Consider the following 14,811-nt stretch of genomic DNA (forward strand, 5'->3'; position numbering starts at 1 on the left):
CCCCTTGATTTATCCGCGCCCGTATCAAATTCATTGGGTTTCATTCCAACGGAAAGATGTAGTCAGACAACTAGTAAGACAGTAGTGAGCAAAGATTTTTACAAAATACTGAAAGGAGACTATTCGAACCGCTAGAATATGGAACGCCCTTCCTGCATCAGTTTTCGCCTCCAATATTAATTTGGGTACCTTCAAGTCAAGAGTGAATAGGCATCTTCTAGGCAAGAGCGCTCCATCTTAGGCTGCATCATCACTTACCAGGAAGTCTTATTGTAGCTAAGCGCAAGTCTATAAATTTAAAAATTAAAAAAAAACCGGCTCGCGCAGCAAGGGTTCCGTACTCGGGTATTTTTTCTGACATTTTGCACGATAAATCAAAAACTTTATGCATTTAAAAAAATCTGTTTTTAGAATGTACAGATACTTAAAGGCCTTTTGTATTATGATATCACAATTCTTATAGTTATCTCACTTTGAAAATACTTTATTTGTTCATGAATACATTTTAATTTTTTGTGACGTAACCACAAATTCACGGTTTTCGGATTTTTCATTTACTTGTACTATAAGATCTAGCTACTTGCCCCTGATTCTAGATCAACGGGAAGCTCCCTATAGGTTTTCTTGACAGACACGACAGACGGACAGACTGACAACAAAGTGATCCTATACTAGATCCGTTTTTCGTTTTGAGGTACGGAACTCCAAAAAGAATACGGAACACAAGAATATCGCATCATACTCTTCCGTGCAAACATAACTAACTGCCAAAGTTATATAGGCCGCGACCTGCCTCAAATATTAAACTGTCTAGACTCCAGACATGTCTAACTTTGGTTCGCGGAGAGTTTGAAGCCTCCAAGTTTAACGCGACCCATTTATTTCTATTCTTAAAAGTATCTCTACATGAATATGTACCTTAATTTATACCTTTAGTAGCCCTTGAAATATAGAGTTTCTGAGCTTTTGGATATTGTAGAGTAAGGGAGTAAGGACCGCTAGAAATAGATTTTTTTCCCCAACATTAAAATCCATTACACTTCACACTATCACACTAATATTATAAAGGCGAAAGTTTGTGTGTGTGTGTGTGTGTGTGTGTATGTTTGTTTGTTACTCCTTCACGCAAAAACTACTTGACGGATTTGGCTGTGGAATGGAGATAGATAATATCCTGGATTAGCACATAGGCTACATTTTATCCCGGAAAATCAAAGAGTTCCCACGGGATTTCGAGAAACCTAAATCCACGCGGGCGAAGTTGCGGGCATCGGCTAGTACTTAATATTACAAATGCGAAAGTGTGTCTATCTGTCTGTCTGTGTATAGTACGTGACAGGTCAAGATGGCTATCTGGGTGGGGACGCCCAGCACAACCCCCGCACTAACCCGATGCGGTATTTGAAATAGGAACCTATTGTTAAAATTCAAAGTCAAGTTAGTTATTCAAAAAAGGTAAGGCCTCATTTACATGAGACCTTTTTGCGTTGACGTGTGAACATATATTTGGGACTACATTTGTTCTGTTTGGAAGCTCTTTTAACGGACGTTGTAAAGCTGTCGTGTAAATGAGGCATTGTACATTTAAAAAAAAAAAAACAAGTTCCTAATCCCAGCGGTTTAGGCTGTGCGTTTATAGATCTGTCAGTCAGGATAAATAGAATAGAATAGAATAGTATTTTATTCAAATAAACTTTTACAAGTGGTTTTGAATCGTCAAATAATTTACCACTAGTTCGAAATGCCGCTCCTACCGAGAAGAACCAGCAAGAAACTCGGTTGCTCTTTTCAATTGTTCAATTTACAAATCTTTGTTATAAGTAAAGATTAATCCAAAACTCAACTCTTTTATTCAACCGACAACATACGAAAAACTGTGACGTCTTTTGGGCATTATTCGTGCAAATGATCTTCGACCTTGAAACAAAACTGAGTTGACAAACGGGGGCTTTGAGTACGGCGGTCGTCGGAAACTGAATCCATCTGAATTTATGTAACCAACACTTGTTTCATATTTCATGAGCTCTGTATGGATCAGGGGTGACAGCTTTGCGCGACGATACGACGACGTGACGATTTTATATGTCTTATAGGGTTCCGTATCTCGAGAAAAAGAAATCCTTTTACGATGTCTGTCAAGAGCAAGGCTCATAAAGGGTATCTTGGGGCGAGGATGCCAGATCCTTTTTTTATGGATCTCTCATCCCGTCTTGTGGAGTCCACGGGTGACCGGAAATCTGGCAGTTACCTTGGTCAGCATATTAGACTGGCCATTCAACGAGTTAACGCAGCCAGCGTTCTGGGCACCCTGCCTCGTTACAGTGATTTGGATGATATTTTTTTTTATAATTTTTGTATTTAAGTATTTTTAACATTTGTGAAAATCTGTATTATTACTTTCTAAATAAAATAATCAAGCGACCAAAATATGTTTTAAATTATGTTTCAGCGTAGTCGGGTTTTAGTATTAATAACAGAGCCTGACCTTCTACGTCATTCGGAGCTTCTTGGGACTGTTGCTAGGTAGTCAAACACAGTTCTCCGGTTTATATATATTGTATATTGAAGACATTAAGCTCCATTAAGCCATTACTTAGATATTCACAACTGCGTACTTATTCTAAGATTCACAATGATATCATTCTACATGCATTTTACACAATATAGCTTTCACCCAATCGCTTTTCTAATGATTCACTCGACTGTCCTAACTGTCATCGCTGTTGACAGCTCACAACTCTTAAATGTTACCATCGCGAAGGGTTGCCACGTTTCTAACACTACAAATTGTATACATTATTTTATAATACTTGCATTTATTGATGATATCTAACAGTATTGAGCTTTATCTTGTTACTTTGTAGAGAAATATGGTTCCGAATAAAATACAGTTCAACAGTAATTTGATTGTAAACTACATCATGCCCAATTAAATGTTACCAAAGTCATGAACCAAATTTATTTGGCACAAGTTCGAACTCCGCGAGTGTACAAGTTGCAATATTTTATCATTTTATGTCTGTTTATTTGTTTGTTTTCGGAGTCGATTTATGCGTGGAATTATTCAAATTGGACGAAATATTGTAGTAACGAGCTAACGAAATGTTTTTGACCTCTGAAACAGTGGCGTTGTTAGTACTTTTTAAGGCTATCCTTGCCAACGATCCCCCGTCGATTTCCTACGTATGATATTATTGTTCTTATCTCTATCTGCCCTGGTTCGTGCATTCTCGGTTCCTAGATCGGTACATTTGTGATAACCAAATTTCAAATTGCTGTGATTGGCTGAATTTACCATGTTCTTGCTGCGACAGTGAGTTTGAGCCACTAGCGGAACAATGTTAGCCGGTCAGAAATGATTGCAATTAGTCAACCTGTTTGACGTCCGTATTCTGTTTTCGATTACAAAAAAGAAAAAATTGTTGTTGCAATCATCAATTTTAGCAAATAGTGAAAGAGAGTCGGCCAATCAGAGGTCACAACTACCGTCACACTTTCTGTCACACTATGGCAGTAGGCATACCGAGTAATGAAAACAATTTTTCATTCTGTCTAGGTCGAAGTAGGGTTGCCACCTGGCTCTTTTTGATTTACAGGCTACCACCATCAAAAATACGGGGTTTAGATTTGAAGAAATTTGAAAATTTGAAGTATTTGAAGAAATAGGCGGTGGTTCTCTCTGAAATACATGGAAAGCCTATTTAGATATTTCAGTTTATTTGTAAGTTTTGTATTTTTTCTCTGTATGTTGCCGTGTCTTGATTGGTGAACTGTGTTTGCAATGTGGTTTTAAATAAAAGATTTATTTATTTAAATAGCTTTTAAAAACTCTTAGTGTTGTAAAGCAAAATGTTATACATTTCATGCATACAATCTTCTCATTTCAACTTAAAATTACATTTAATTTGTAATTCCACCTTCACAGTATCAATACTATGGCCGTAGCCAGGAATCGATTGCGGGAGAGGTTTTATTAGGGCCGGAACTGAATCCTGTCATGAGGAAAAAAACATTCGCTCAACTTTATGGGCTAATTACCTGGTTAGTGGAATTTCGCCTTTCAATTTGACAGTGAGATAAAATACAACAATAAAAAAGCGCGAGCGCAGTGAGCGTAAGTGTTTTTGGTTCAATACAGAAAAAAATAAAGTGAAAGGGAAACGAGTTTAGCCATAGCAAGATTTTATTTTTAAAGCTTCCTATCCATACTAATATTACGAATACGACAGTATATCTATTTGCCTATCTATTTGTTACCCTTTCACGGCCCATCTTCTTTACCAAAATTTTGGTACTTACTATTCAGAGGTAACTTGCATCCCAGACATTTTTTTTAGGCGGCTTTTTAGCCCGGAAAATCCCCCACGGAATTTTTAAAAATCTAAATTCATGCAAACGAAATTGCGGGGTTTACACCAAGTAATAGAAATTCAAAGCGCGAGTGAAGTGAGCGCGAAATGTTTGATATATTTCCAAAAAAAATTGGTAAGCAAATGCAAGAAATAGTGTAAGTATTATTTTAGGCTTAGGTTTTTGACGGCTTCCCAGGCGCAGTCGCCATTTCAAAATTTCTGGTCTGGTGGGAGGCTTCGGTCATGGCTAGTTATATGGTTAGTATGGCCCTAACGGCCAAGAAATTAGACTGCATCATCACTTACCACTAGAAAAGATTAAAGTCTCGGGCTAACTTGTATAAAAAAAGGCTTACATCCTCAAACCAAGCCCCGCCGCCTTGGCTACGACCATGATCAATATCGAGTGGGTTTCGGCTACGCATTGCCGCAAAAGGAAAATATTCTTTCTACTGGACATAACGTCAGTGTTTGATTTCGCCAGCCAGCTCCTGCTGAATTTGTAAAAAACCGGCCAAGTGCGAGTCAGACCCACGCACCGAGGGTTCCGTATTCGGGTATTTTTTCCGACATTTTACTCGAGAAATCAAATACGCATTAAAAAATTATTATGCATGTTATGCATTAAAAAAATATGCATAAAAATAAATAAAAATCTGTTTTAGAATGAACAGGTAAAGCCCTTTCATATGATAACCCACTTGACATATGTAGTTATCTTACTTTGAAAATTGAAAATACTAATATTTGTTCATGAACACATGACAGACGGATAGAAGGACAAATGGACAGACGGACAGACGGAAAGACGGACAGACTGACAGACAACGAAGTGATCCTATAAGAGTTCTTTTTTGCTTTTGAGTTACGGAACCCTAAAAATATTTAGTTTTATTTGCCCCGTATTTTATTTTCATAATTACAGGTTTCTGTATCCTGAAATACGGGGTAACCAGTAAAATACGGGGCCTCTGGCAACCCTATTCGGAAAACACTGTCACATTCAAGTTAATGTCAAATATTTTGTTTTCAATTACAGAAAGCTGCATCAATCATTATTACAATATTTTCTTTGTTGTGATTGGCTGAATTTTTGAGTTTCAGCCAATAAACAGACTGTTTGCCAATTAAACGTCATAACAATATAAATGCCAGAAAGTTTAACCAAATAAAACAAACTTAATGAGAACCTAGTGAGAATGCAAACGGCACACAATTTATAATACATATTATGTTAGTCGTATATAATAGATATTATAGTAGTCGTTCACTTTGGTAATAGTCAGATTGTCATCAGTAAAATTGATATTGGTCGATGTATCGTAAATTATTGTTTCGGTGACAAATATTTTTACTATCTATTTATCTTTGAACAGAATGGAATAGAATGAAATGGAATGGAATACAATGATAAATTTTTATTCCTGTAAACTTTTAGGTAAACTTCAAAGTGTTTTTGGATGGTCAGAAAAATTTACCACTGGTTCGGAATGCCGTTCCTACGTTTTCTAGGGTTTCGTACCTCAAAATGAAAAACGGAACTCTTATAGGATCACTTTGTTGTCTATCTCTCTGTCTGTCGTGTGTGTCAAGAAAACCTCTAGGGTACTTCCCGTTGACTCAAAACCATGAAATTTGGCAGGTAACCTAACTGCGTAATTTTGGGTAGTTTTTTTAATCGATAAAGAAAGTTTGCGACATTGTTCAATAAAAAATTTGGATTCCAACTCCTCAACCCTGATGTTGCAGGGGACCTGACTACTAAAGCTAATGGGATTTAAAAAGTGTCGATTATTAATTGATATTGAAGGTATCTATACCAAGTAAACACTTTGTCGTTGACCTCAACCCTGATGCTGTAAGAAATTGCATTCCTAAATCCTGGTGATTCCTCGGGATTTGAAAAGGATCATCCGTTTAAATATTCTTACGTGATACAGAAACAAGTTGCATCCCGGGGACGGGCTATTACGGAGAGGCAACTTTTGTTCTGGGAAATGAAAGGATCGGGATTTTTAAAAACCTAAATCCACGCGAGCGAAGCTGCGGGCATTAGCTAGTTGTAAATATATTTAGAAGCTACTATAAGATAATAGATAAGGTACTTATTTCCTTATATTTTTATTGTATGGCAGCGCGCGGTTTTAAATTATAAATTGCACGTCCTGTCCTTTTCTGTAATACATTTTTTTCTCAATATCTACCGCTTTATCTCATAGCAAGAGTCCGTAAGACATAGTACAGTGAAAATAGGCAAAATATACAATTTTTGCAGTTTCCACGTCAGTACCTGTCGAATTTTTCTAACAGTGTAAGCAGCAGAGCTGAGTTTACCATCAAGTGTTGATATGTGGGTGTTCCATAGAAGCTTTGCATCTAACATTATACCGAGAAACACGGGGTTCTCCTTTATTTTCAACATATGATTATTTATCAATGAATTTATGTCATTTAAGGTCCTGGTATTGGGCAGTGTGAATTCAACACTCTTAGATTTCTTTGCATTTGGAAGTAAATTGTTAGCAATAAATCAGAGAGTGACCTGTGATATGGCATTACATATAGTATTTACATACATTATATATAGTATTTATATACATTGTCAAAAATTATAATATTAAAGCTGTGCGTATTGCGTGAGGAATAGGTTGCAAGAGAGTTGCAACTTGCAGGGTTTGATGCATGCGCTATTGCCAGCAAACATGAGACATATTTTTATCTACAGGCAACGTCTGAGTAGGTAACGCATACGTCTAACGCAAGTTGAAATGTACCAGTGTATTTAGTTAGACCTATCGACAAGTTTGGAGTTGGGTGCAGTCTAAATGTGGCCCGTGTGTTTAGACTGTCAGTTTCTGTCAGTTTCACGTGTCGTCCCCCGCACTTCACCACCCCGCTTGCACAAATCGAGACAGCACGAAATTTTCAAGATTTCTGGGTGTAATTTCTGGTTTTCGTAGTTCCCACATAATTATAACAATATAAAATATATAACGATAATTTTTTTACTACATAATATTCATTAAATTTTCTAGGTCTGTGGTTTTTCCAAATTTCATTAAATTGCTTCGTTGTCTAGAAAAACGAGCACAAAGTTGGGCCTTTTTTTAAAGAAAAATACAAATCTTTGAGCCCCTGTAATTTTAAAACTACATATTTTTAGAAAAATCTAAAACACCACAGACACAGATATTAGTTTCTAGACTATGTCTGCAAAATTTCATGGACTTTGGTTGCTTAATATTCAAATGAAATGGGAACTACGATTGTATGGAGTAAGTGACGGAGAGAGCCCTGTTAACAGGGCTCTCTCCGTCACTTACTCCATGCAATCGTAGTCCCAATTTCATTTGAATATTAAGCAACCAAAGCCCATGAAATTTTGCAGACATATTCTAGAAAATAGTGTCTGTGCCTGTGGTGTTTGAAATTTTTCTAATAATATGTAGTTTTAAAATTACGGGGGCTCAAAGATTTGTATGTAAATTTTTAAGACCGCGTAACTTTGAAACCGAATATTTTAAAAGAAATCTGGAAAACCACAGACATAGATATTAGTTCGCGGAACGTTTCTACAAAATTCCATTGAGTATGATTGGTTAGTATTCCAATGAGAGACGAACTACGTTTGTATGGAGCGAGTGACGGAGAGACCCCTCTTAAGCATGGGAGCTGTTTTTAGGAGTTACGTGCGTTTTATCTTTATTTCTGGGGGTCGCTGCCCAATAACGAAACATTAGGTAGCTGAGGCCATCGGGCGTCTAGAGTTGCCACGGAGGCTACTTTATTTATTTACTAAGTACTAACATTACTAACATAATCATAAGGAATTATTGTTTAACTGTTTAACTCTATGCGAATTTATATAACCTTGAATGTCTATTTTGACTAGGCCTAATCCTGCATTTTTCGAAGAAGTATATCAATGTTCCACATAGATACATACTCCAAAAATGTCTCACTAATCACTTGGTAAACCGCGGACACAAAAAAAACGAAGATTAGTCCCAATTTTTCAATCTAGAAAATGTTGTGACAGTTTAGCCGGTAGACATTTCTCATGGTAATTAATGCTGTTGAAAGAGAGGGAAATACAGAATACATTTTACTAGGCCACGACTTTTTTATACAAGCTGGATGGATTATACAAGTCATTTTGTACGGACTCCACGAAAAATTGTTGATTAATTAACTACACGACTACAGTAGAGTAGGTTTTTAAAAGCCGGCAAGAACTCTTTGATTTTTCGGGATCGATTTGTTGGATTAACATATAGGCTACTTTTTATCCCGACAAATCAAAGAGTTCCTACGGGATTTTGATAAACCTAATTCCACGCGGACGAAGTCGCGGGCGTCGGCTAGTATAGAATAGACCAGGGTTTCCCAAACTATGGGTCGCGACCCACAGTGGGTCGCGAGCGAATATTGAGTGGGCCCTGCCTATAGTACCAACCGTCCGAATTAAAACTAAATACCGAAATAAATTGGACTTATCAAACTCACTGCGATTAAAAGTAACTAAAGTTGAAGTTGATGTCAAAACTGTAATGGCGAAACATAGGAAACAATTTCATCCTTCCCATTAAATTTATATAATTAAGTAATAAAAGATTGTATTAAAACAGTTTGTTATTTCAAAAGTCCTTTATTAATATTGCTAACGCTTAAATTTCCTAGAGGTGGGTCCCGAGTGTGTAAACTTAAATCAGATGAGTCGTAGCCCAGTCAACTTTGGGATCCACTGGAATAGACATTTAAACGCACTGTCGTTGCGGTTTCTGGCTTGTGATTACTGTATATTTCGCAGGGGTATTTTCAAAACCGTGATATTACACTCATAATATACCTATATTTTTTATTATGTCACTATAAAGACCCCGTGACATTACAATGTCACGAAAACCAGGCCGATAAATTGTAAGAAACGAAGTCAATTGACAATCTACCGTTTAATTATAATAATATATTTATTAAGCCAAAAAAAAACAGTTTTGACAATAAATGAACTCCTTAAAAATAGCAGACCGTAAAAGTAAACACGATAACTGTGATACCAGATGGAGTGCTTTGATACCCGTACTAGGGAAACCTGTGTTACGGGCACCGCAGCCTTCCCTCGGAAATAATATAACTAGCGAAATTGTAATATCACAGCTTTGACAATATACTTGTGACATATATATTTTTTCTTTCCCGCTAATGTGACAAGATCCTGACCCCGCGGTTAGTGAGATAGGTCATCGAGGTGGGTATAATTTATTGGGTGATCGCGTATTTCGGTAGGTGTGTCCGTTGTCACCTGTGTTTCGCGCTTTTCATTAGGGCGTCTATACAGGGTGTGACCAGAACGTTATTATTATACCTTAACACAATCCAATGCCAATAACCATTTGCCTTATCTTGTAGTTTTTGTGATTTAGTATATCTCGAACCCGCATTGTATAGCGTGCATAACTCGGGCCAATGCCACACCTACGAAGCGGCATTGACTTCGAGTGACCGATTTATTGAACGTTCGTTGACCTCTAGCGTCAGTCAGATGTTTTATTTGCAATATATTTTGAACTTTCGAAAAATACAGGATTTTTAAGATTTTTTTTCCATCCATCGATCCATACATACAAACTTTCGCGTTTTTAATATTAGTAGGATTTTGTGTTTGTTGAAATAAGTACCGTGCAAAGGTCGCTACGGTCACTAGTCTTAAAATAATCCGTTTCTGTAATCTTTTGGGCAAAAATTTGCAAAAAAAAAAACAAAATATGTTGAAATGAAGAATTGTATGTGGCAAAAACTTTAACTTGCAATGGTACAACAAGTTTACACGATTTTAAAATCTAATAAAATTATGCTCCTGGGTCTTTAGGAAAATCAGTGAGCTCCCACGGGCGAACTTATTGATTTTCATTTTATTGGGATAAAATCACAACCTGCACGGAGAAGCTGGAAGAAATCTCTTTTTAGAGATAAGCATTTCCTTTGTACTCGTACATAGCTTAATTTATCATAACTTTGTAACTACAATTTTGGTACATGAAAAATAAATAAATAAAATAAATAAATAAAAAGTAGCCTATTTTCGCCCCCGGGGTATAAGCTAACTCTGTGCCAAATTCGACAGAATCGGTTAAACTGTTGTGTAATTAAAATGTAGCAGACAGACAGACACACTTTTGCATTTATAATATGTATTAGGATGGATTTTTGGTATTTTTAGTAGTCGGACATCTCCCATCACACGAAACTATTAAAAAGACAATCGACAGTGTGCAGCCGTCCTAAATAGTTTGGCGATTAGCCAGCCCACTACACTGCAAGCTTACGTTGATTCACGCATAGCAGATTATTCTGATTTTGATGCAGGGCTGCCAAAAAATACATAAAATTAACAAGATAAAAGTTGAAAGGGACTTCGTCTGTGATGGCGTTTGCTGGCGCGCGTGCTGTGCTTGTTTGGAGTGTTTTTTTTGTTAAGAGTGGCTGGTTTTTGTGTTAGTTGGTGTTTTTTGGTGGTGGAACTGACTGGGAAGCGCTCTAAAGGGGCGCCGCGCGTATGTCGGCGGGCGCCAGCGCAGACGGAGTCCATACTTGTATAAATTCAATAACTTGAAAATATCACAAACTTGACATTGGCTAATCAGAGTAAAGCCAGATTTAAAGAAAAAAAAAAAAAAAAAGTTGAAAACTAAAACGCGACTGCGATCGTTTTAATAAACGCTAAATATTATAGTAAAATTGTTTTTCTGTCGCTTGGTATATTTTAATGTTGTAGTAAGTGCATTTTATATTTATGAACTCAGAATTTTTTCCTCTTTCATTTGACACCCCACTCAATACAATAGCAAAGAAAAAATTTGGAGACCCCTACTTTTTTCATGTACTTAATATCCTTTAGGTTAATTTTTTGGTATAAAATGTAGCCTATGTCACCCGGACCTTTACGACGAATCGATTGACATTTGACACCTAAAATCGGCCCAGTAGTTTAGGTGCTACGGTGGAACACACAAAATCTGGATACAAACATACACACATACATACATAGACTGCTAAATTCATAACCCTTCCTTTTGCCTTTGCCGCAGTCGGGTAAAAAAGTAAAACCGGGAAATTAAACTAGATCAAATAACAATGTTTCATGATTTTAGTAGATCATATTATTATCTCGACTTGGCCTGGATTTATGTTTATAAAAATCCCGTAGGAACTCTTCGATTTCCCGAGGGATCTTGAACTACACAATATTATATCCACACAAAATATTATGCAATCAATCCATTGCTTCGTTATGGTTTTTTCTAAATAAAAAATGAACAAACGAGCAGGCGGGTCACCTGATGTTAAGTGATTACCGCCGCCCATGAACATCTGCAGCACCAGAGGAACCGCCGACGCGTTGCTGGCTTTTCAGGAATTTGTTGGTCCGCTCCTTTAATAACCCCTTTCTTATGAGGTCTATAGTTAGCGACTATGTCTCGGATCCATATGCCATCACTAGCAACACGCTCTGTGGCAAGTGGCAACCCTACCACTAAGCAATGTCGAGTACCCGCGTGAATATAATCGTACGCTTCTCAATTGGACATACCTAATACCATTGGTGTACCAATATCCGAATACTCCTCATAATAACACATATAGTATGTGACGTCATTGGAAGTATAGTATGTTATTGGAATGCACCCAGACCGTGATAGATACCAGATATGATCACGAGGTATCTGAATGGACGATTTGGAACGAGGACTATTATGTTTTGATCTTTGAGATTTGGTCTTGCCTGAAGGTTAATACGTGGGTAAGGCTGAAAGTTCTCATATACCTAACCAAATACCTTCATTCTGAGAGGAGACCGCTCAGCAAAAACTTAGGGTCAAAATCATTTAGTATTTTTGAAACACGCTATATATAGCGTGCAAAACTCGGGTCGATTGCCCACCTACGATGCGGCATTGACCCCAAGTGACATATTTACATAACGTTGACCTCAAGCGTCAGTTAGATGTTTTAATTGCAATATATTGTGAGCTTTTTGAAATAATACAACAAAAACAATTTGAAAAGTATAGAAATTTTTTCGTAGTTTTTTTATAGTAGTTTGTCAGCAAGTAATTATCAGTATTATCACCCGTTTTCGTTTTTGCTAGAATTCTGGTAACACCCTGTATACAGGGTCATTTCATTTCGTCAATTATACTTCAGCATTGTATTTATCAGATCAAAGTAGCATGGGTACGTGTCGTCATTATATACTAATTACCAAACACCCTGTATATATATATCCAGTCCAAAACTGGTTAGGTAAAGGCGTGTATGTTGCAGAACTTTTCAGGTTTTCATAACATTGGTGATATATTTCCGGCTTCACTATAACAGCTCTGTAAAAACTGTCGACCCATTTGAATTACGAGTGAAAAAACATAGAACACCACATCAATCATTTTCATGTAGTGAGTTGAAGAGTTATAATCGTACAGACAAACAGTTGCGTCACAAAGGCGAGGTTTGCGGTCTATTCGCACGATACATCGTAACCCGGAAAGGTTAGGGTAGATGCACATTTATTACATGACGCGGCGTTAGTAAATATATATTTTTTATAGGAGAATTACAAAAATAGGCAGATGTTGGTTAAATATTAAGAACATGTTAATGAACAAAAAAACCGGCCAAGTGCAAGTCAGACTCGCGTACCGAGGGTTCCGTGTTCGGGTATTTTTATAACTATTTTTGTAACTATGCATAATAAAAATTAATAAAAAACTGTTTTAAAATGTACAGGTAAAGCCCTTTTATATGATACCCCACTTGGTATAGTTATCTTACTTTGAAAATTGAAAATAGGTACTAATTATTTATTCATGAACACATTTTAATTTTTCTTTTGCGATGTAACTACAATATCACGGGTTTCGGATTTTTTCCTTTACTTGTGCTATAAGACCTACCTACTACCAAATTTCATGATTCTAGGTCAATGGGAAATACTCTACAGGTTTTAACAGATACAACAAACGGACAGACAGATAACAAAGTGATCCTATAAAGGTTCCGTTTTTCGGTACGGAACCGTTAAAATGGCATCGTCGCGTTTGTTGTGCTAATGTGTGCCGACCTTTACAGTCTGGAGCAAATCTGTAATATTGTTTACATGAGTTTCATTCATTGACGTTATTGTTGTATGTCGGTTTGGCTTCGACGTACGAAAATAATTGTCTGAAAGCGTTTGAAGTTCGGAATCAATTACGTTCAATAGAATGTCTTGAAAAACTTATTACTCCCTTAAAGCGTTTGGTTCAGGTATTGAGGAATTTTAGTGGTTTCTAGAAAAGCGCGTTTTTGCCTAGATCGAGTTAATGGTTTGTTGTAATACCTTACCTTTTCTTCATAAATAACTATCATCTGATATTGCAATTAACCGCTAACTTGTCATTAAAATATGATAATAGATTCGGCGCGTTTGTTCCGTCAATGTGTGCCGACCTTAACAGTCTGGATCAAATCTGTAATTGTTTACACGAGTTTCATTCATTGACGCTATTGTTGTATGTCGGTTTGGCTTCGATGTACGAAAATAATTGTCTGAAAGCGTTTGAAGTTCGGAATCAATTACGTTCAATGGAATTTCTTGAAAAACTTATTACTCCCTTAAAGCGTTTGGTTCAGGTATTGAGGAATTTTAGTGGTTTCTAGAAAAGCGCGTTTTTGCCTAGATCGAGTTAGTGGTTTGTTGTAATATCTTACCTTTTCTTCATAAATGACTATCATCTTAGTTGCAATTAACCGCTAAGTTGTCATTAAAATATGAAAATAGATTCGGCGCGTTTGTTCCGTCAATGTGTGCCGACCTTTACAGTCTGGATCAAATCTGTAATTGTTTACACGAGTTTCATTCATTGACGCTATTGTTGTATGTCGGTTTGGCTTCGACGTACGAAAATAATTGTCTGAAAGCGTTTGAAGTTTGGAATCAATTACGTTCAATGGAATGTCTTGAAAGACTTATTACTCCCTTAAAGCGTTTGGTTCAGGTATTGAGAAATTTTAGTGGTTTCTAGAAAAGCGCGTTTTTGCCTAGATCGAGTTAGTGGTTTGTTGTAATATCTTACCTTTTCTTCATAAACGACTATCATCTTAGTTGCAATTAACCGCTAAGTTGTCATTAAAATATGAAAATAGATTCGGCGCGTTTGTTCCGTCAATGTGTGCCGACCTTTACAGTCTGGATCAAATCTGTAATTGTTTACACGAGTTTCATTCATTGACGCTATTGTTGTATGTCGGTTTGGCTTCGATGTACGAAAATAATTGTCTGAAAGCGTTTGAAGTTCGGAATCAATTACGTTCAATGGAATGTCTTGAAAGACTTATTACTCGCTTAAAGCGTTTGGTTTAGGTATTGAGGAATTCTAGGGATTTATCGTTTAAAGCATGACTGAATTGGAATCTTCTAGGT

General features: G+C 36.8%; 1 protein-coding gene and 1 long non-coding RNA gene across 19 annotated transcripts in view; one reads left to right on the forward strand and one right to left on the reverse strand.

Annotated features, from left to right (window-relative positions):
- LOC123878072 (heterogeneous nuclear ribonucleoprotein L) overlaps positions 1 to 14,811 on the forward strand; it is a 366,077-nt gene that overhangs the window by 24,244 nt on the left and 327,022 nt on the right. The window lies entirely within an intron of this gene.
- On the reverse strand, positions 9,785 to 12,395 carry LOC123878087. Its single transcript, XR_006798743.1, has 2 exons — positions 12,342 to 12,395; positions 9,785 to 9,878 (listed from the first exon to the last, which is right to left on the reverse strand). It is a non-coding gene; the product is annotated as an uncharacterized LOC123878087 (long non-coding RNA).

This window comes from Maniola jurtina, chromosome 25, assembly GCF_905333055.1.
Source record: "Maniola jurtina chromosome 25, ilManJurt1.1, whole genome shotgun sequence".
In the NCBI taxonomy this organism is placed as follows: domain Eukaryota; kingdom Metazoa; phylum Arthropoda; class Insecta; order Lepidoptera; family Nymphalidae; genus Maniola; species Maniola jurtina.